The sequence below is a fragment of the Chelonoidis abingdonii genome, chromosome 12 (genome assembly GCF_003597395.2).
Source record: "Chelonoidis abingdonii isolate Lonesome George chromosome 12, CheloAbing_2.0, whole genome shotgun sequence".
NCBI classification, from domain to species: domain Eukaryota; kingdom Metazoa; phylum Chordata; order Testudines; family Testudinidae; genus Chelonoidis; species Chelonoidis abingdonii.
Window position 1 is genome coordinate 6,726,396 of NC_133780.1, and position 23,452 is coordinate 6,749,847.

Here is a 23,452-nt window from a genome sequence, read left to right on the forward strand (position 1 = left end):
TTATGTAAGCAGAGTCAGGATGAGCTGTATCCTGACATCTGGTGGTGAATTGTAGGGAGTGTGGAAAGAATGTCAAGAATCTCAAAGGGGGTGGAAAGATTTGCATTGGCATCACTTAGCATAAGCTGCCACAGCAGCTTGGATTGGTTGATTTTAACAGCTCGAGGATCCCGATTTTTCTTTGTTTATTTGGGGCAGGAGGAAAAAAAAAAGTTTGTCACCTGTTGTGTGAAATGGGGAGCTGTGGACTGCTTTGTGGACAAGAAAGTGACTCAACCTCAGTTGGGTGGTACTTCCTAGGACAGTGGGATCATGGGTTTCCAAAACCTCACTAATCGAAGAGGTTGGGACATGGCATCTGTTGTTCTGGTGGTGTAGTCTCTTCTGTAGCCAGAAGGCACCAGTTCCACACTCTCCTCTCTCCACTGTGATGTCAAGTTTATTTTTTATTCCCTTAAGAATCTAGATTACAGGTTATGAGTCTAGAAACTCCACTTTGGGCTAATGGGGCCTAGCACTGGGGCTCCCTACTAAGTGCTGAATCACTAAGAGGTTGAAATCACAGAAGGCTGAAATTACTGAGCTGGGAGTCACTGAGTACTTGTGCTAACTATCGGGAGCCTGAAACCTATAGCCTAACAAGCAGCTGGCGGATGAGCGTTTTGGTTGGAGTATGGCAGCGTGGAGCGGACCACGGACAGCTGGTGGAGCAGAGAGGCTGGCAGAGTGGAGTGACTGTGGAACGGGTGGAAGTGGGCCAGGAGCGAGGCGCAGCCAGAGCGAGTTTGCCAGGGACAGACTGGAGCAGCTCCACGGGGCAGCTGGTGAGGCGAGCAGAGCAGTTTGTGAGGAGCGGCTGGAGAGCTAAAAGTGGAGTGGCTATGTAAGGACGGAGCAGTGTCGTGGAGAGAGCGGAAGCAGAAACCCACCGGAGAGGCAGGCAGTTTGTGGCTTCTGGACCATCGTAAGTGCTCACACCATTTCCATCCAGGCTGCAGGGGGAGGGAGTCAAGTACATTACAGATAGAAAGCTCTTGAATTGCTGGGGTGCATGTGACACAGAGGACTTTTGGGCGTTGTTGGACTTTGGGAGGGTGATTGGACTTAAGACCCTAAGGGGAAAGGACGATTTGCCAAATGTACTCTGGGATGTGGGTTTTGTTTATAGTTTCTGCTATATATCTCTTTGTGTGGTTCTCCAAAGGGATGCCGCATTGATTACTTCCATTATTAAGGAAAGATTTTGCTACACACTCAGACTCCGGCTTGTGCAGAGGGGAAGTATTGCTCCTAATGGCCACAGGACGGGTGTGAGATGATTAAGTTGAGTTCCCAGGTCACTTAAGGGTGGGCTTATTGATGGCGGTTTATGCAATTGTGGTTACTGTAACGGAACCGCCGGAAGCTGCGAACCCGGCCGCGCTGTTTGCTGACCCCAGCAGTTCATCTACCCAGTGCACACCAGTTAGCAACTGTTGTCAGAGGAGCAGAAGGGTAAACTTGATGATGTCAAGGATATTTAGCAGTTCTTGCAGGATAAAGTAAAGGCTGGAGCCTCTTGTGGAATTGAAAGGGCCACCTGAATACCAGGCATACGGCCCATTAGTGAATCAGTATTACGGGAGGAGGTTTACGGCTAGATCAGAAGCTCACACGAGTAGTGGGACTCATTGCCTGTCAGCCGGAGATATTCGGAGTACTTGGATATTCTTGACGTCTGGCTGCCACGCAGAACACTGGACACTAGAGAGGACTTCTTGTGGGAGAGATCCTTATCGTCTCGAAACAGGTAACGAAGGGTGTGAAGAGACTTGAAATCAGCCATATGCATATATCAGCTTCCTTTTTTATCATTTTGCTTTTGAAGGGCATCGGAAGAGACGCGTTCAGTGTCCAATAAATAAAATAAATACCGTTTTGGCAGATAGGCGCAAGAAAGCCAGGTTCAACCTCTTTCTCCTGAATACTCTTTAGTAAGATTTATTTTTTTCAGACTTCATCACATGAATAAGTCCCTGACAGATGTCCAACTAACTGAGGAGAATGGTAGAGGCCTTGTTAGAAAACTTTGGAAACACCAGCGAGAGAGCTCAAAACTTTCCAGAGCTTATTTCCAAGAGGATGTATGAGTAGTGAGTTTTCTGGCACATCGAATCCATCTCTCCTTCTTCTTTGATAATTCCATAAGTGACATTTATCCCCACGCATTGAATTAATTAACTTTGCAAAATGATCTGATATAATCCCAGGATAAATGTGTTCTGACTCTGAATCCAATATTGCATTGGAACGATATATATTCAAGAATGATACCATGAGCTATTTCCCCCTCTCCTTTCATTGTTAAGGTAACTCCGGACTATTCCAGTTATTTGATTTAAGAATCTATTTCTTGCTCCTATGTTTTTATTGAAGAAAACTGGACCACTGATCTTGCTCTCCTACCTTCAGAAGGAGATTTGTTAGGAAATTAAACATTACTTTATATTTCGTGTTTTGTAAAGTAAGTGACAAGCTCTGCAAATCTTAATTTGATGAAGCGTCTTCCTCTGTGCTCCATGTTACTATATATCATTTGTTTATGGGACTTGAATCATTTGCCTCTGATATGTTGAAAGAAAAGAAATGGGTAAAAAAGAAATACAAATGAGAATCTCTCTTTCTGACACGCGCACGCTTTTAATTCCTTAAATCTATTTTCTCATTGGGTAGAAGATTTCTAGCAACTTTTACACCGTGATCTGACTTTTTTTTTTTTATAAATGGATTTTGTAGAGATGGGTAAAATCAGACTTGTAAAGACAATCACCCTTGTCAACTTAATTTCCAATTGAATGCTGTTGCTAACTTCATAATATGAAAGAGTTCACATTAACAATGTATTTATTTACTGATGCCTTCTTTAATGTTTGACTTTAATGTTTGACTTTAATTGATGTCAATGTTTTTCATGTGTTATACTTCTCACGATGATTAACTTTTTTTCCTCACTTCTTGTACTTCTGTTTCTAGAGTCAAGTTTACATCGAAGAAGATGAAGGGTTCCTCATTCCTGGCAACATACAGTCTCCATGAGCCTGCTTCCCTCTCCCTGGGTTTATTATTTTCTTCTTTACTTGTTCTGTTCACAGGATGGAATCAGGTAGGAATACTATTCCTTAAAGGATTTATTTAGGCCCCTGAAGTATCTTAACAACATGCTGCACTCAAAGTCAATGGAAGTACTCACAGTGCGTAAACTTAACTACACAGCAAGATCAGCACCATCATTATTAAATCTTTGCCTTGATTGCGTTGCTGCTGCTGGGTTATTTTATTTGTTCCTGCGGTAGTGCCCAGGTCTGTTTCTTCACACAAGTATTTTTAAAAGATTGTCAAAGATGCCCAAAGCATTGGGTGGACACTTACTGAAGTATTTAATAATCACAATTATAAATACAATAAAATAACTTACTGGGTTTCAGATGTAAAAGAGATCAGAGCCCTAGTTTGAGACTAATGTGCACAAAAAGATAAGATGAACCAGAATATATTGATGTCATGTGACTTTTTTAATTGGGCCTGTTAGCCAATGCATATATGTTAGGTGTAGTATACACCATATTATTAGGCATTATGTGCACTGTAGTCCTATAATATACATGAGAGAGACAGAGAGCGAGAAAGAGAGTTGGGAAATTAAGTTAACTGAATGTATGATGCTTTCCCACAATTCTGTTCACCAATATCTAATATTCCACAACTCTTTACAAATCTGAAGTTAGTGTTTGCAATAGAAAATAGGAAGCCTATCAAAGCCATGAAAGGTGTGTCTTAGCACTGGTTGGGATGTCCCTCAACACCCATCAGGTTTGGAATGTGGTATCCAAAAATGGGTTAAGAAACTGGTGGGTTGGATCTTACATGATCAGGGCCGGCGCTTTCTTTTAGGCGACTTAGGCAGTCGCCTAGGGTGCCAGCATTATGGGGGAGGCGGCATTTTGCCGGCGGGGGGCAGCAGGCGGCTCCGGTGGAGCTGCCGCAGTCGTACCTGCGGAGGGTCTACTGGTCCCGCGCACGGGGTGGTGAAATGGCCCGGCGCCTAGGGCACCAGAAACCCTGGCACCGGTCCTGTACATGATGATTTAAGTGCTTTTTCACTTGTAAACAGCTGTGGTATAAGTGGGTTTGGTGTGTATTTTTCTAGCACACCTTTTGCGTAAAGTGAGTGTGCTGCAAGATAAGACCTGCTTCCTGGGAGGAAGATGTATATGTCTCCTTTATGTAGTGCATTGTTTTGTCTTTAGATAATAATGTTCATTAAGTTTGGTTATTTGGTCTCTTGAGCATGTGAAGTATTGAACCATACTTGTCCAAAAGTTAGCTCTAGCAATATGGCCATGTCTCAGAAACACCTTGGTGAAAGAACACCAAATATGGCCCATCAACCCTACCCTTATTCCTGCTGAGGCCCAGCTAATGTCATGACAATGTCAGTAAACATGTCGATTTGAGAACACTCAGGAAAGTGGGCTTGTGGTAAACATCTGTCCCAAATCTGGACCTGTCCCAAATCTGGACCGTAGCGTACAAAATCTGGGTGCTTACTGTGAACCTCCCAGCTTATACCCAGCTTGGATCTTATTTCGCTGCCACCAGATAGTATTGAGGCTACTATCAGCCTGGGTTCCCCAGATTCCTTGGGGCGGACCCCCCTCTCTGGCCTCCCCCAACTTTCCCTGGAGGACCCCCAAGACCCAGACCCTGGGTCTCCCTATCTCAAACAGGGAAAACAAGTTCCTCCCCCTTGTCCCCTCGTTATCTGCTCCCCCGCTTCCCTCCCTGGGTGAGCCTGGGCGATGCAAGTACTTAACTCCTTTGAAGGCAAAACAACAGAGGGTAATCACCCTCCCCTGATTGGCGATGCCTTCAAACCTAGTGTAAAGCTAATATAAAGAGATTTTCCACACCCTCCTTCCTGTAGACTCACCAGAGAAAAACCAAAACCATCAACCAGGTTTTAAAAAAGAACTTTATATAAAGAGAAGAAACATACCAGAAAAAAATCATCACTGCATTAAGATGTCAATACAGGCTCTTGGCTTATAAGAAAAATGAGGAATAAACAGTCTGATTTTAAAAGATAGGCCCAATTAAACCAGTTCCAGCAAATCACACACCCATGTAAATACAAATCAAAGCACATCACAAGCCCAGATTACTTTGGTCCCTCCTTTGTACTTCATACTGATAGTAGTTATATTTGAAAGAAGATGGAGTTAGAAGAAAAGCTTGTTTAACTCACAGGCACCGAGGGAAAACAAAAAGACCCAGAACAAAAGCCAAAACCCTCCAGAGGTTCCCACCCTTACTTTACCTATTCTTACTTAGTGACAGCGGGCTGTTAAGATAGTAAGCTTCTCTTGGCTACACACCAAAATGTCCATTACCATTCTCTGCCTCAGTTTCTCTGATGTTGACTGTTGACATGGACTGAAACAACTGTCTTTCAGCTTCCCACCCCGGGTCAGCACTGTGTGCTCTGTCATGCACTGAGCACCTACCAGTTACTTAGCTTCCCACTGAGTCCCAGTGCTCTGTACCTGGCCATGCGCTAAACGTGTCTGTTATCAGCTCCACATCCCATCTCAGTGCTGATGTGCCTGTGGCCAAACACTGAGGATACTGAGTAGTTCTTATAACAGAGCCCCAGTCCCACTTGCCCCATAATGGAGCGCTGCCTCTCTTCTTAAACATTCAGAGTCTGAAATAGTGTTCCATGCCGAGAGGCTGTCTTGTCCCTGGCTGAAGTTTTTGGAAAGTTTGTCTGAAATGGAACCTCTTGGCTATGTCCTTCATATCAAATTGCCATTTTTCCTCTGACCTGCTTTTTGTTGTTGTTACTTTCATGGTGCATTTTCCAGCAAAGTTCACAGTGATTGGACCTTCTGACCCTGTCACTGCCGTCCTGGATCAGGAAGCTGTGTACCCTGTCACCTGTCCCCCCCGTATGAGCGCTGCAATACATGGGAGGTGAGATGGTTCCGATCTGAGTTGCATCCTTTGTGCACCTGCCTATCTCGTGATGGAAGGATCAGTATGATGGCCAGATGCCAGTACTACTGGGAAGGACAGAGCCATTTTTCGAAAAAGCCGGACTCACAGATGGCGATTGTTCACCTTAAGGATGCTCTGCAATATCAGACGTGCTGATGAAGGGACGAATTATCTCAGGTTGTTGTTCAAATGATACTTTTTATTGAAGAAACTGTAATTGGAACTGCAAGTAGCAGCGTCAGTAGTCCTCTCAGTTTTAGCACTGTGCTGTGTGGTCTGCAGGCTTTATTCTTTCCTATTACAAGTGTGATTCCCTCGCTTGTGAGAATATTTCACAATACAACACAGTTTTATCTAACTCTTCAGCAAACAGCCCCCTTTCATACCAGGAAATATGCTGGAAACTTTCCCAACATGTTGTTAAAAACATTTTCAGGATGTCCAACCAGCACTTTCTCACCCCGATCTTGACTGACCTCAAAGCGGTCTTTAGTCAGAGGCGGAAAGACTTCTGGACACACATGGCCTTCAGTGGCTTTTGCAGTCATTTTCTAGATGTTGTGGCTAAGATGGGACTGACCAGACTTTTCAATGGACCGTCTTATTGGCTTCTGCACTGTTGAGTTGTTCCTCACAGTGTAGTTAAATCAAATGCCAGTATTCTTATTTGCTAGACTCGTGATAATGTTGATAGTGGTGTAGGTGTGATATCGGTTCCCCTGGGGTACCCATTTGGAACTGGGGTTAAACTGAGCCCCTCTGCTCTCATCAGTCCTGGTTTTCCCTCTTGCATACGCTGATGTTGTGAAATGCTGCAAAATCCTCCACACTTGCACTCACACCACAACTAATCCACAGGCAGGGACCACCACACCCATCTTTGTGCATGATGCATCTGGCCAGGCACTCATGAACCAACAATAGCGAAGCTTCAGCCAAAACACCCCCAGCCCTCCAACCTAGGACCCTGGGTCTGTACCATCCTGCCCTGGTCAAAAGCCTGACCAGTAAAGATTATTACAATTACCCACTTCGCCCCTCCCTCGATGTGGAGAGGAATATACACAAAAACCTTTGTTAACTGAGCTGAGACTCCACTCAAACCACACTATTTTAGGTAAAAAATATATATATAAAATAGATTTATTAACTACAGAATGATATATTTTAAGCGATTATAAGTGATAGCAAAGAGATCAAAGTTGATTATTAAGCAAGTAAACAAAAACCCAATCTAAGCCTAATATACCACACAGGATTTGAATCAAAAAGTGGCTCACTCTATTAGATAGTACAAGCAGTTTGTAGATGTTTCATGCACAGGCAGGGTTTCTTTCTTTCCCACGTGGGACCATCACTTTCCCAGTTCAAAGTCTGTGCTCTTCCAGAGGTACATCCAGGTGTTGAGTTGTGGGGCAAGTGAGGCCAATTGGTGATGCCACTTCCCCCTTTTACAGTTCCTTTTATATGGCGGGAACCCCTTTGTTCCAAGCCAAGTTTCCAGCCTAGTTTGTAGAAAATACAGGTATCAAAATGGAGTTCAGTATCATGCCCCTGCATGCTTGATGAGTCATGGCAGCCATTATCCATAGGCTGTCTGCAGTGTCCCCCAGTGAGGACAAGACTTTTCCATGGCCCATTGTTTTTGCTGATGGGCCATTAGCACTGTCTAGCTTCTTCACTGTTGTACCTGAAAGGCTAGTTGTGGGTGCTACCCAGAACAAGCACAATTGAAATACAGATGCATAGTCAATATTAATAACTGCAGATACAAAAATGATACATGCATACAAATAGGATAATCATTCAGCCAGTCATAACTTTTCCATTGACACCTTACTTGACACATCTTGTAGAAGATGAAACATAATTATATCATAATTATACCATAATCATATTACTATGGTGGATATGGGGGGCAGAGTGTCCTAGTGGGGAGGGGAAATTATGCATTTATCACTCTTAGACATGACTGAGGATTTTTCCCCTGCTGCTTTCACACTTTCACCATGAACCAATTCGATTTTTGTTTGAATAACTATATCTATCCAATGCACTAATGATCAGATTTTCTAAAGTTCAGATCCTATTCAGTTATCTACATTGTAATATCTCCAAAGGTGTCAGCGCTCAGTTGCTCCTGTGTTGAGATGACTGACTTAGTGAAACTATTTTAAATATTTGTTCAAATTTTTGTGTGTCCATGAGTATTAGGATTTCAGACATTGCCGTCAGTATTCATTTATCCCTTCTACTGACTACCCGCATGACTTAGTGCTGTCTAGTGGCGAGTAAGGGATCCACAAACTCTCCCTTCTGCTTTATTAACATACGGAATTGACACCTTTGTGTATTTCCCCTTAGGTCTGGGCTCTGCTCCTCTTATCTCTGTGGAGGGTCACCAAGATGGAGGGATTCGGGTGGTTTGTCAATCAGCTGGTTGGTACCCAGAGCCTGAAGTGCTGTGGAAAGATCTCAGTGGGCGACATTTACCATCACTTTCTGAAACAACATCCCAAAGAGATAATGGCCTGTTTGAAACAGAAACTGCTCTCATTGTAATAGAACATTCAAACCAAAACTTGTCCTGTTCCATCAGGAACACCGTTCTCAATCAAGAAAAGGAATCAGCAGTTTATATAGCAGGTCAGTTACCATCCAAATCCCACACTAAACTCAGCACCACTAGAAATGAAACAAAACATAGGAAGAAAAGAATTGAAACATCTGTGTTGGATATTTCGTAATCCATGCACAAACACAGAAGATAGTGTCTTTACAGGGTTACATTTTAAGCAATTTGATTCCCTTAATTGTGAGTATTCAGACTATCAACATTTTGGATTTCATGTAAATTTAATTTTAAGTTTGACTTTCCTGATATTCTAGTATGTGTGCACGTGCATGCATGCGCACGCACACACCTTCCAAAAAGGTGTGTTCCTCCTCCTTTTCGAGAAGGAACTTTCACTCAATCCACTGATGCACTAGGCCCCTGTAACCTTAAATTCACCTTAATGATATTTTTGAATGTGGTAAATTTTGTACTCTGGCTTGATTGTGATCTGTAGAGCCCTGTAAACCCACAGATATCTGCTTTATGTTCACAGATAGCCTCATCATTTTGGGGGATTGCAGATTGCATGCGGATGCCAATTTTGTATCAACGCAGGGCTCTAGTGATCTGTTCACTTCACCAGCTTCATTACCTTTGTGAAATGTCACCTAAATCATGTGATGTTGTTTTTCCTGACATTCAGTGGGACTTGCATTCCTTAATTTACTTTGATCCGGATCCACAGAAGGACTCATTTTTACCCTTTCTCTACACGCAGAAGATGTACTGATTAGTTAATGGATGACACTTGTGTGAACACTTCTTATATAAGTTTCAGAGTGCCCTAAATAGATTTAGCTTCTATCAATTCCTTATTGACTTCAGCTAAATGGAGATAGAGCACTGTGAAGCTGATTTATGATTTAAGGTTTTGTGCATCAATTTATTTAAATTGGTGCAATCCTCCTACATTGTCAACTCTTGAACCAATTTAAGAATGACCCCGTAAGAGAGTTTCCCCAGGTTCACTAAACCAGAGCACAAGCCATGTGTGGAAAAGACATTAGGCGCATTTGAAAATTCCATCCTGTTTAGATGACCGAATCACTGTGAACACAAGAACAGCAAATGGAAATTAGTTAATTTGTTGCACAAGTGTTTGGATAAATTGTGATTATGGTTTTTCTCAATATTAGGGGGTAACTGTGGATTTTTCAAAAATATGCTAATTAATCTGGCAGTTTCTGAATATTACTTACTGCTAAGGGCCAAATTCTTTTCTGGTATAACCCTATTAGAGTCAATGGGGTTTTATGGGCTGAGAATTTGTCTCTGATGTCTGTGGCCCTCTGAATAGCAATGAATCAAAATCAGGGCTGTGTTTTCAAGGATAAATCAGTGGTAAAGCTGTGTTGATTGGAGCTGCATTTAAAAACAGTTTCTGGTCTTTTGTTTAGTGTAGACGTGGCGGTTCTTTCACTCTTCCCTCACACAAATCCTGCTGGGCACTATTTATGTATTTGTATGAAAAAAAAATCTGCTTTTAGTCCCCACTTCCAAACTAAGGCAAGCCCTGGGTGTTTTTGTTTTTCAGATTCCTTTTTCCCAAGGGTGAATCTCTGGATGGTGGCTCTGAGTGAGATCCTGGTGGGTTTTTTTGGTTTCATTGGCCTCACTGTTTATCTGTTTAAAATGAAAGGTAAATATCAAAGGGAGAAATATACTAATAAATAAGGGCAATTTAGGGATTTAACATGAAAAGAATGTGTGATCTGCTGATCTGGTCCTAAATAAGGAAGAAGAATGGATGTGAATTTATTGATAGAGGGTGGGGGTAGAGGTGCAGAGGAGAGAATAGAAGGGAGGAGTGTCTCAGACATTAGAACTGAATCGTATCATAGCAGATACATCTCTGTTCTGCTTTGTCCTCCATTTCCCTCTCTTCCCAGTTCTCAGGCAGCTATTGCTTTCTGTCTCTGGTCCCACTTGAGAGAAGGTTCTGCAAAGCCTAGCCTCTCATATTTCACCTCAACGCTCTCTCTCTCTTTTTTTTTCATTGCTAATAAAGTGTAATGCACCTCAACATTACAGTGATAGGCCGTATAGACATGCCCCTGTCATAAATCAGCAAGTAAACACATTTGTTCCTCAGTAAGAAAAAAAACCCGTACACATGATCACATAACTCATACACAGTTGTTCATGCCCTGCTGAACTTCATCCATAAAGAATACCAGCCTAATTTCCCAATAAATTGGACTTTTCTCTCCATGCTCCTAATGAATTTTGTACCGATAGGATGTAGCCTTTTAACTCTGTTTCATGAAGCAAGGCAATGAGAATAATGTATATTTATTTCTGTACTTTTCAGGCACTTACTGAAGAAGTTGGTAAGTTTCAGTTTCCCTTTTTCCACAAATACAGTTTTTGACCATAGCTACACAATTGTCTATGGGTTTCTTGGAGAGATAGAAGGGAGGAGAGTCTCAGACAATAGAACTGAACCAGAGAATCGGATCAGAGCAGATATGTCTGTGTTCTGCTTAGTCCTTCATTTCCCTTTCTTCCTAGTTCTCAGGCAGTTATCACTGTCTGTCTCTGGTTCCACTTGAGAGAATGTTCTCATATTTGTACTCAGTCTCTTTTTTGCTAACAAAATGTATTGCACCTCAATATTACAGTGATGGGTCCAACAGAAATGCCCCAGTGAGAAATCAGTAAACAAACACATTTCTTCTTCAGTTAGGAAGAAAAATCATATCAGCTGTCACATAACTCAGACACAGCTGTCCATGCTTCGGGTTCATTTCATCCATAAAACATATCTGCCCAATTTCCAAATAAATTGGGCTTGTCCCTCCATGCTCCTAATTAATTTTGTACCTATAGGGTGTAGTCTTTTAAGACTGTTTCATGACGCACGAGAGGAAAATAATTTATATTTATTTCTGTATTTTTAAGGGAAACTTACTGAAGAAGTTGGTAAGTTTCAATTTCCCTTTTTCCACAAATACAATTTTTGACCAGTCACACAACTGTATATAGATTTGTTGTTTTCTCTGATGTATTTTTACTTCTCTGTGTTTGTCGGGCTGGGGAGGGTTGATGTGTGTGTAATAGGTTGGACCATTTTAGGGCCTTTTTGGATGTTTCCAGAGACCCATTCCCCTTAAAAGTCTTTCCAAATAGGGAGTTGGATTGACGTAACTTCATGGCTGAGGGGTGTAAGTTTTCAGCGCAGATGAGCCCTCAGTCTCAGAGTCTTTCAAAAGACTCTGTAGAAGTCTGGCTTGTTCAGGAAGGTGTGATGATGTGCGAATTTTCTGCACTATTTTTATGAAACCTGTGTGTACCTCAGTTTCTGCTATATGCGGCATTGTTACCCAGTGAGGGGAAAAGGACTGTTTGCTCTGCGGGCAGGTGAGGCGACATAAGTATGGGTGTTGCTTAGCTGTCTGGGCCTTAGTCCCCATATCAGTGGAGATAGAGGTGAAAGTGGGCTGATGTGCGCCTGTGCAGCGTTCTGGTAAAAGCCGTCTGTTGGACTAGACTGCACACAGCTGACTTTTCCCCCTCCATCAGCTGATGGAGGGGGGAGCAAAGGGGCATGTGCCCTGGGCTCTGGCTTTGGGGGCCCCTGTGGGGTGCAGGGCGCCCAAGGAAATTAGCAGGGGAGGGGACCTGGCTCCTGTTGATGCCTGTTTCTTTGTAGAAGGGACAGGGCAGTCCAGTAGGGCTTGGAATTTTTCCAACAAAGGTCATAGCTTCCCCTCCCCAGCCCCACGGAATAGCCTAGGTAAGTTGTCTTTCTCCGAATGGCTCTGTTGCAAGGATCAGCTCCCCTGAGTTCCAACAGCCTTCCTCCTGGTCGCTGCCCACTCCTGTGACAGCCTCTCCCGTTGAAGATCATTTCTTCCAAGTGGAGCAGGCCCTGTAGGAATGAGGTCACTTGAGCCCAGAGGACTTTTTGTCTCTTCCTGACTGGGAAGGGGCTGTGCCCCAAGACAGGGTGTGTTACCCCAAAGTTTATAAAACTAGATTAAGTCTAAACTAGATAAACCTCACACCAAAATGTTATTGGGGGCGGGGGTGTTTGTGGGAAAGCAGTAGAAAAAAGGAAGTTGAATAAAAATAATCACCCAACTTTAACTTTGTATTGATGATCAAGAGAAATAACATATAAGGGAAGGAAAGCTCCTAACAATTTTGATATCTATTTCTGTTTGTTTTAGTGAAACAAGATCAAGAAATTGATGTGTCATTTTCTTCCCTCAGAAGAAAATGTTTGTAAATAATTGGATCCCCCTGCAGAAGTGTAATAGAGTCATCGGTGGGTTAGGTGGCCTAGTGGTTAATACACTTAGTGCCCCCTTCCAGAGGGCAAGTCTTTCAGTTCTGGCCCTCTTTCAATCAGAGGGGCAGGGAGGTGGGTTTGTTTAGTCTGGAGAAGAGAGGACTAAGGGGGGACATGATACCAGTTTTCAAGTGTATGAAAAAATGTTACAAGAAGGTGGGAGGTAAATTGTTCTCATTAACCTCTGAGGATAGGACAAGAAGCAAGGGGCTTAAATTGCAGTGAGGGAGGTTTAGACTGGACATTAGGAAAATCTTCCTAACTGGCAGAGTAGGTAATGAATGGACTAAAGGAGGATGTAAAATCTTCTTCATTGGAGTTTTTTAAGAGCAGGTTAGACAAACACCTGTCAGGGTAGTCTAGAATAGATAATACTTAGTCCTGCCACAAGTGCGGAAAATTAGACTTTCAGTCTAATAATTCTATGAGTCTAATAGAATCACAGAGTTTAAGACCAGAAGGGACGATCAGATCATCTCGTCTGACCTCCTTAAGAGAAAAATGAATAGAAATATTTTCTAAACCTTAATTATCATATTGATGATAATGAGAAATAAAACAAAAGAAAAAGGAAAATTCTAACATACAATATTTCTTTCTGTTTAATTGTTAGGCAAACGAGATATAGAAATTGGTAAGTGTCATTATCCTTCTTCTGACATGTGGGAGTTTGTTTAGTTGTTGTGGAATTGTGCATTTTTCAATTTAACTTTTACACTTTTCTCTTGCAACATTTAGCCTGATTTTGTTTGTTTGCATGTTTGGTTTCTTAATTATTGTTTCTTTTTGGTTGGGGGAGGTTACAGTAACGTGCTAAAATGTGGGCAAGCACTAAATTGGATAACTAAATTGGATAGATTACAGTCCAAAATTTAATTTGAAAAACTGATAAGCAATAGAGTCACAGACTTTAAGACCAGAAGGGCCCACTGATCCTCTTGTCTGGTGTCTGGAAGCAGCAGTTGATTTCTCTCACCCTTTACTGTCATATTGATGATAAAGAGAAATAAAACATAAGAAAATGTAAATGCCGAACAAAATATATATTTATTTCTCTTACATTTTTTAGAGAAACGAGATAAAGAAATAAGTAAGTGTCTTTGTCCTTCCTCTGATAAGTAATTTTTGTACCAATTTGGATCCTCATGTGGGAGTTTAATTGTGGTGAAGGTGTTTGTTTTCAAATGTAACTTTCAAAATTGTTGCAGTATGAAGTCTTTTACATTTGTTTGCTTCTTTTTTATTATTACTATAATTCTTGTTAGAGTTTATAGGGGTCTGTTTTGTAATGTAACTTTATAAAACTTGGGGAAAGATTAAAATGGATGCATTTCACAGCAAAAGCTAATGTGAAAAATTGATCTCAGTAGACTAGAGTCATAGAGTCACAGAGTTTAAGACCAGAAGAGATGACTGGATCATCTAGTGTGACATCCTTAAGAGGAGGTTGAATAGAAATAATACTCTCTCAGATGTAGTTGTATTGATGATAAAGGGAAATGATCCATAAGACAAGGGAAACGCCTAACAAACAATATGTGTCTTTCTGTTTAATTTTTAGGCGAAAGAGATACAGAAATTGGTAAGTGTCATTATCCTTCTTCTGAGAAGAAAATTTTAATACCAGCTTGAATCCTCATGTGGGAGCTTGTTTAATTGTGGTGGATGTTTGCTTTTAAACTTAAGTTTTAAAATTGTTGCAAGAGAGAACCTTTTTCATTTGTTTGCTTCCTGCTTTTGATTATAGTTATTATCATTCTTTTCATGGTGTGTGGGGTTTTTTAAAATGAAACTTCATGAATTGGGGAGAAAGACTAAACTGGATGAATTTCACACTGAAAGCTAATTGGAAGAATTGATAAGCAATATAATAATAGAATCACAGAATTTAAGACCAGAGAGAATGACTGGATCCTCTTGTCCAGTATTCCGAAAACCTGTGGGGTACGCCATGCTAGGAGTGCACGAAGGAATGTTTGGGGGATGGGGTCCATGGCAGAGCCCTAGCCAGCCCCCATGGGGCATGGAGAGGTAGTGCCACCCAGCCCCTCTCTGCCCCAACTTCAGCTCCGACCCCACCCAAGCTTCGCTCGGTCCCCTGCTCTACCCCCAGCCCAGGTCTGGCCCCAGCTACATCTCCACTCCACTCCCTGCCCTGCCCCAGCCCCTGCTCCACTTTCCCCCCAGCCCAGCTCCCACTCCAATTGCAGCTCCACTCCCCCGGCTGCCCTGCCTCCAGCCCAACTCTGCCCTCAATCCCTTGCCACCCCCAGCACAGGCAGCTCCACCTCTATTTCCAGCTCCTCCCTTATCCCCGGCTCTGCTTTCAGCCCAAGATCCTGGACTCAGCCAACTGTGGTGTAATGGAGGGGGCAGGGGGGCCTGAGACAGGATCCATTACTGGTGAGTGGGGGCGTGACAGGAAAAGTTTGTGCACCACTGGTCCAGTCTGATCTCCTTAAGAGGAGTTTGAATAGAAATAACCTCTCAGTCTTAACTGTCATATTGATGATAAAGAGGAGTTTCCCTTTTCTTGTTTTATTTCTAACAAACAATATGGGTATTTCTGTTTACTTTTTAGGCAAACGAGATATAGAAATTGGTAAGTGTCATTATCCTTCCTCTGACAAGGATTTTTTTTGTAAGTGGATCTTCATGTGGGAGTTTGTTTAGATGGTTTGGAGTTGTTTAATATTAAATTTAACTTTTACAATTTTGTTGCAATACGAAACCCCATGTTTGTTTACTTGCTTTTTATTATTATTCTTTCTTGTGGGCTTTAATGTAATTGCATAAAATGTGTGGAAGTGCTACATTTGAAAAACTGATAAGCAATAGAGTCAGAGAGTTCCAGACCAGAAGAGAGCCCTGGATCCTCTTGTCTGATGTCCTGAAAAGGAGGTTGATTTCTCTCAGCCTTCACTGTCATATTAATGATAAACAGAAATAAAACATAAGGAAAGGGAAACACTTAACAAAAATATCGATGTATTTCTCTTTAATTTTTACACAAACGAGATAAAGAAATAAGTAAGTGGCATCCTCCTTCCTATGACAAGGAACATTTTGTACCAGTTTGGATTCTAATGTGGGAGTTTGTGGTGCAGTGGTGGAGGTGTTTGATTTTAAATGTAATTTAAAATGGCTACAGTAGGAAACCATTTTTGTTTGCTTACTTTGTTATTATTAACAGTGATTTGGTAACGTGTGGGGGGGGGTCAACTTTAATATAGCTTTATAAAATATGGGGAAAGACTAAACTGGATGAATCTCACACCAAAAGTTAATTTGAAAAATTGATAAGCAATATAGTTATTGTATTATAATGTAAGACCAGAAGGGATGACTGGATCCTGTAGTCCAGAGGTCTGCAGACTGTGGGGCAGGCCCCAAGGGGCATGTGGAGGACAGTTCAAGCGAGCACAGGGCCAGATTAATTCTTCTGGGGGCCCAGACTGGGGGTGAGGGCTTGGGGGTGCAGCTGGGGATTAGGGCTTTTGGATGGAGGAGGAGGCTCCAGGCTAGTGCCAAGGGAATTGGAGGGTGGGAGAGGGCTCAGGGCAGGAGGTTGGGGGGTGCAGGGTCTGGGAGGGAGTTAGGCTGTAATTCCTGGCCAATACGAGCTGTAGGGGCGGCACCTGCAAGTGAAGGAAGCGCACGGACTGAGTTTCCCAGCACTCACAGCTCCAGCCCGGTGAGGAGGTAGGAATGGCATGCCAACATGCAGAGCCGCTTCCCCGCCAATGCCAGTCTAGGCTGGAATGCAGGGGCTTTAGTGGCTGCAGCCCATGGTCCCGGGTAAGACGGCACCACAAAAAGATCCGCACTTTTGGCAGTCTGGAGATCATTTTGCGGGGCCTCTCTTTCCCTGAGAACCTGGGCTGTAGTCCCTAAAGCCCGTTTCTTAATCTAGCCCTGAGCAGGTAAAAGGCAAGGTCCCTGCCAGCCCCCTTGGGGAGAGGGGAGGGAGCCCCACCCAGCTCCCAGCCCAGATCCAATCCCATCTGCAGCTGCGCTCTGCCCCCTACCTCCCTGCCAAGCTCCAGCTCCTGCCACAATTCCAGTCCCCCCTCTGCTCCAGCTGCAGGCCAGTTCCTACCAAAGTCCCTCTCCTCCCCCAAGCCAGCTCTGTCTGTAGCCCCAGCTCCTTCCCTATCCCCAGTTCTGCACCCAGCTCTGCCTTCAGCCCAACTTCCTCTGCTGAGCCAACTGGGCAGTAATGGAAGGGGAGAGCAGACAGATTCCATTACTGCAAGGGGTGTGTGATCGGAAAAGCGTGGGCACCACTGGTCTTGTCTGAGTTCCCGAAGAAGAGATTGAATAGAAGTAACCTGTCTTAACTGTCATAGGGATGATAAAGAGAAATAAAACTTAAGAAAAGCAAAACACCTAACAAACATTTTGTGTCTGTTTAATTTTTAGGCAAACGAGATATAGAAATTGGTAAGTGTCATTATCCTTCCTCTGACAAGGATTTTTTTGGTGTGTGTGTAATTGGATCTTCATGTGGCAGTTTGTTTAAATGTTGTGGAGTTCTCTGTAAAATTTAACTTCTACAATTTGTTGTAATATGAAACTTCTTGTTTTGTTTCCTTGCTTTTTATTATTATTATTTTGTGGAAGGGTCAGTGTAATTGTTTAAAATGTGGGGGACCACTAAAGTGGAGAGATTTTGTACCAAAAGCTCATTTGAAAAACTGATAAACAATAGAGTCACAGAATTTAAGATCAGAAGGTACCACTGGATCCTATTGTCTGATGTTCTGAAGATGTTGATTTCTTTCAGCCTTTTCTGTTGTATTGATGATAAAGAGAAATAAAACATAAGAAAAGGGAAATGCCTTAAAATACTATTTATTTCTCTTTAATTTTCAGAAAAACGAGATAACGAGATAAGTAAGTGACATTATCCTTCCGCTGAAAAGAAACTTTTTGTACCAGTTTGGAGTCTCATGGGCTGTTTGTTAATTTGGGGGGTTGTTTGCTTTGAAGAAGGTAAATTTTAAAAAATTGTCAATACGAAACATTTAGTTAGTTTGTTTGCTTTTTTATCATCATCATCATATTATCTTGAGGTTTGTTTTTAATGTAACTTTTATAAAAATGTGGGAAAGACTAAACGGATAAAATTTCACACTAAAAGCTTATCTGAAAAAATTGATAAGCAATAGCAGTAAATTAGAGTAGGTAATAGAACCAAAAAAAATATGGCCCAGAGGAATTGTGGGAAGGCACTGGAGGACAGCAGCACCTGAGATGTGATCTTCCCTCCACACTGCAAAGTGGTCATTGTAACCAACATGATTAAATGTACCTTAGGCTAAGTCAGCCTACCCAAATCTTGCCAAGCTAACCGGATGCAAAAGCACCACCAACTGATCACAGTTTTTGTGCTTGCGCAATAAACACATTGAGGCAACAGCCAGATAAGAATCCTGAGCTAATTCTGCAGTGAAGATCAACCTGGGAGAAGCCACACATGCAGTCCATGTATACAGGGGAGGTGTGATAAGCTATAACTTTCTTTTACCTTCATTTCGTATTTAGTTTGTAACAATATTGAATCAAGCAATACTGTTCAGATCTCTTCTCTCTAAATTATGTGGCTGGTTTTAGGGTGAGAAGAATCCGTGGCAACCTAAGAAGAAGTAATTAAAAGATCATATTTATTATCAAAATAGTCCAAATATTTGTTCCGATAGCAATATGCCTCTTTTTCTTTGTATAATGGGATGGAGGTGATAGTTCAGGCAGACCTCCCAGCACCTTCATTTCACGGGCAGTCACAAGTGACAGTGGGCATTGTGCCTATGTCCTACCACAACATATGAATCCATATCATAATTGCATGCTACTCTTTCCGCCTCTTCACAGCTTTGCATATGCACATGCAAACCCTGCAGAGATCTGTGGAGCAGCTGCCACCCAATGTACAGAACCAGTAGGACATACACCTCCACAGCCACTTCTCCAAGGGGGAGTTTGTTTTATAATGTCCTGTCTGATCTCCAATCTCCAGTGTCCGCCTGTTGTTTCCTTCTTCCTCTTTTCCCACATGTGAGAAAGCCAGGAGCTCTGCAGTTACCCCACGCTGAACGGGGTGAATCAGAGACTGTGTCTGGTGAGACCCTATAGCTCTGTCTCAAGGTCAGAGGAACAGAAAACTTGATCACATGCGCACCGCACAGGGGCTCACGACCTGGCTCCATCTAACATATTCGGGGAGCTCCGCTGTGATCAGACGCTGTGAGCTGTCTACAGATACTTCTCTCTGTCTCCATCGCACCATACAGACACCCAGCATGGTCTCGTCTCTAGGAACCAGATGTCAAGGCAGCCAATCCCCATCAACTGAGCATGACCCTCTCCCCTTTTTCACAGTCCAGACTATTATGTACCTCCTCGCCAGTAGTGGATTTTGACAACTGACAATGGGTCCTAGTGCCCCAGAGCTCCAAAAATGGGTGGTCCTCTGTGCCCACAACCGCTATGCCTGACCCACAATGCTGCCTGCAGAGAGTGGGTTGTCAGGGCTTGGACTTGCCCCGTCCGCAACCAGCACTCCAGCCAGGGAATGGGTCAGGGTTGGGTTCTTGCCCCGTCTGCCAGTGGAAGCACCAAGGTGGCAAGAGGCAGGGCAGTCACTCCGCAATGCCCAGCATAATTCCCAGGCAGGAGTGTCGTGTGTGTGTGTGTGTGGGGGGGGGGGGTTGGCAAGGCAGAGCAGAAGGGGTGGGGAGGGGCCCTTACTTGCTATGGCCCATGGCCCCACAAAACCCTCATTTGTCCTGGCTCCCCTCACACTCATAGCTTCTTGAGCCTGCTTCCCTTGTTTAGCCCCTCAGTCTCCCAGGATAACGTACTTTTGTGCTGCGACTACTGCTCAGCAGTGACATTCTCGGCAAGTTCAATCCTGGTCCCATTTGGCCTGTTGCTGTCCCAGCTGTGAGATTTCAGAGCAGGCCGGGTGCAGTGGGGAGGCCCCATAGCAAAGTCCAGCACAGCAGGGGCAGTGGGGTCACAGAGAGATTTAAGGTGGGAGGGGAGCTCTGTCAATGTTCACTGAGTTTTACCATCTGCTGGGGGCTCCCAGAGTCTCTAGTCCCCTCCCCGGGGAGATGTGGGGGAAGGAGAGGTGAGATTCTGAGTCTCAGGCCTGGCCCAGCTGTTCCTGTCGCTGACACATCTCTGCCAGGGGAGTGACTCTCCCCAGCACTGTGCTGAGATCTCAGAGCTGATGGGTAAATCCTGGAGGAAGGAGATTCCCTGAGACACTCCGTAGCTGGGGCAGATTCTGTCACTGATGCCATCAAACCCTCCCCCAGGGCTGAGCTCTGCCCGTAATGCTCTGATTCTCTCTCCCCAGCGCATGTGACTCTGGATCCAGGCACAGCTCATCCCAACCTCGTCCTGTCTGAGAATTGGAAACATGTGAGATGGGGAGAACCAGAGCAGGATCTGCCCGACAACCCTGAGAGATTTGACACTGCGCTGTGTGTGCTGGGCTGTGAAGGATTCACATCGGGGAGACATTGCTGGGAGGTGGAGGTCGGGGGTGGGGGATTCTGGGCTGTGGGGATGGCCAGAGAGTGTGTGGGGAGGAGGGGAGAGATCAGCCGTACCCCTGAGGGGGGGATCTGGGCTGTGGAGTGGCACTGGCGGGGTCACTTCCAGGCTCTCACGTCCCCTGTGATCCCCCTGACCCTGCCCCGGGCCCCCAGCAGGATCCGGGTTTGTCTGGACTATGATCGGGGGCAGGTGACATTTATCGATGCTGGTGATGAGGCTCTGATCTTCACTTTCCCGCCGGGCTCCGTCCCTGGGGAGAGAATCCGACCCTGGTTCTGGGTGGGGCAGGGATCGCAATTCAGACTGTGTCCCTGAGACACACAGCAGAGGGGGGAACCAGAAATCAGCCTCTCTAGCCTCATGTACCGCAGTCCCTATGACCTTGGAGGACTCCCATCTACCCAGCTTTGGGCTCCTCACACACACCCATGGGGGGAGGGGGAGATGGGTGCAGATTGGTGGAAAAACCATGTTACTGAAAGTGAGACTGTAGCTCATTAATTCCCTATATTAATCCCTGGCCACTGGTGCTATTTTAGTGCCATTAATCAAACTGTTCTCAGTAGCTGGGGATCTCCTGGCCGTGCTGTGGTTATTAAAGCTCCTTCTCAGCTCCTTTTACTTTGCTACTTTCCAGCTACTGACTGTAAATAAACCATTACAAACAATTCTTCTTCTTTGTTCCACTTTACTGTCCCAGCTGCAGGTGCTGGGGGCAAAGTCCTGGGATTTGCTTCCTGACTTGATTGTGTCCCCCCAGTCCCCACAGGGACTATCACACCTCTAGGAGGAGAGTTTGGGTTTTACTGGGATGTGTTACATTCCCAGGGCGGAGGGGTGCAGCTCTACTGCCCAAGCAGGGCAGAGAAGGGAAAAAAAGCCACGATCGGCGGCAATTCGGTGGCGGGTCTTTCCTTCTGAGAGGGACTGAAGGACCCACCACCGAATTGCTGCTGAAGAGCCTGGAGCCGGCCCTTGCCTCGGGTGCAAAAATTCCTTCTTACGGCACTGGCCAGCACGATGCCCTGGGCGGCAGGGCTGCGAGCTCCTGCCAGGTGGTGTGGTGCAGAGCTGCCAGCCTGCCCTGGTGCTCTGGGCTGCGTGGCATGGCTGGCTTTGGCTGGACAGCACACAAATGGGAAGGGGAGCAGGGGGGTTGGATAGGGGGCAGGGAGCTCTGGAGGGGCCGTCAGCGGGTGGGGGTGTGGATATGGGTTGAGGCAGTCAGAGGGCTGGGAATAGCAGGTTGCATAGGGGGCAGTGGTCTAGGGTCCAGTTAGGAGACAGGGGGTGAGAGTTCTGTGGGGAATGGTCAGGGGATAGGGAGCAGTGGGGGTTGGATGGGGCAAGGATCCAGGGGGGGCAGGAAGCTAGGGGGATGGGATAGCAGGCAGGGACCTGGCCACACCCAGCCTCCATACCATTTCCGAATCCTGATATGGCCCTCGGGCCAAAAGCTTTGCCCACCTCTGACCTAGGAGGAAGAAGGTCTAAGAGAAGGAGAGCGGAGCATCCCTCGTGCTTCCTCTTACTTGGAAGTGTCTGAAGAACTGAGTGTAGTCAGAGTAGAATAAATTTGTTAATTTACATAAATTAATATGTAAATAAGTATGTAGAGAAATGTTTGATGACATAATTTTTTTGCAATGTGTAATTCATACTTAGGCCCATCCCTCGCATTAGCCTTAGGTCCCTCATAACCTTCATCCAGCTCTGTCTCTACGATAGAACAGCTGGTGGCTTTCACCATAGAGACCTGTGGTCAGTAACTGCCCGACTCTACTGCATGGAACGTGGCCACCCCGGCAGGGCGAGCAGGGAGATGCAGCACGGGAGGAGGCAGAAAAGCAGCAAGATAGATGGGAGAACCCAAGCGGACTGTCTGTGATTCCATGTTCAGGCTGTTCTAGTGCTTGAGTGTTCTCACTTGATACCTGAGAGGTGAAGTCTAAATACAGGACACACGACCAGTGGGAGGTCTGTGCCCTGGTTTATAACTGTTTGCTCTGAGGTTGGTACTCACATTCATGAGCTGCTGCACACAGCTTGAGGGGAGAACTGAACATGGGTCTCCCACGCACCAGCTGAGTGCTCTCACAATGGGGCTAAATGTTATAAGACAGGTGATAGCACTAAAAGCACCTGCTTCTCTCCCGCCCTCCTGTGGAGCGAGGCAGGTGCCTACCTCATTCCAGCAAGAAACACCTTAGGCGCCTGAACCACCTGACTTCAGATGCTGGGTTCCCATCTGTGGGTTGCTAAGCAGACATAGATGCCCCTCTGCAGCCCCGATTTAGGCACGTGTCTGTGAGAGGGGGCAGGGTTTAGGACACCCCTCCCCCCTTGTTCCCGCTCCCATTGGCTAGCTTAGATGGCTCCTCGCCTAGGGAGCTGGCTTTTGTGAATTGCACTGTAAGGTGCCTGTGATGCCCATGCATTGGATAGGGTGTTTAGGCCCCTAACTCAGCTTTGCAGAGTTGCAGACTGTGATTTTCTAGTTGCCTATAAATTAAGCCCTGTGATGCTCAGCACTGCAACACCAAGTCATGGATCGCAACCAGCCTCCAATCTGCAGAGCCCAGCTGAGCAATTCCTGATTGACGTGGGTGTGTACAGGACAGAGACAGAGCACAGGCTGGAAAGCGCAGGGCCGGCTCCAGACACCAGCCCACCAAGCACATGCTTGGGGCGGCACCTCGGGACGGGGCGGCACTCGGGGTTTGTTTTTGTTTTGTTTTTATTTGGCCAGGTGGCGCTGGGGTGAGGCGGGGTTTCGGGGGCGGGGCGCCGTGCTGTGGGAGCGGGGACTTGGGCAGTGCGGCGCTCGGCTGGGGCAGACTTCAACGGCATGGCGCTTGGGGGGGCGGGGGCGGGCGACTTGGGTCGACATGACGCTGGGCGGGGGGGGCGGGGCGCCTCTTGTTTCCTTGGGGTTT

At 45.0% G+C, this 23,452-nt stretch overlaps 1 pseudogene; it reads left to right on the forward strand.

Moving 5' to 3' along the window:
* Positions 1 to 1,359: 1,359 nt before the first annotated feature.
* Positions 1,360 to 20,929, forward strand: LOC142047618 (butyrophilin subfamily 2 member A1-like; annotated as a pseudogene).
* The last annotated feature ends 2,523 nt before the right edge of the window (positions 20,930 to 23,452 follow it).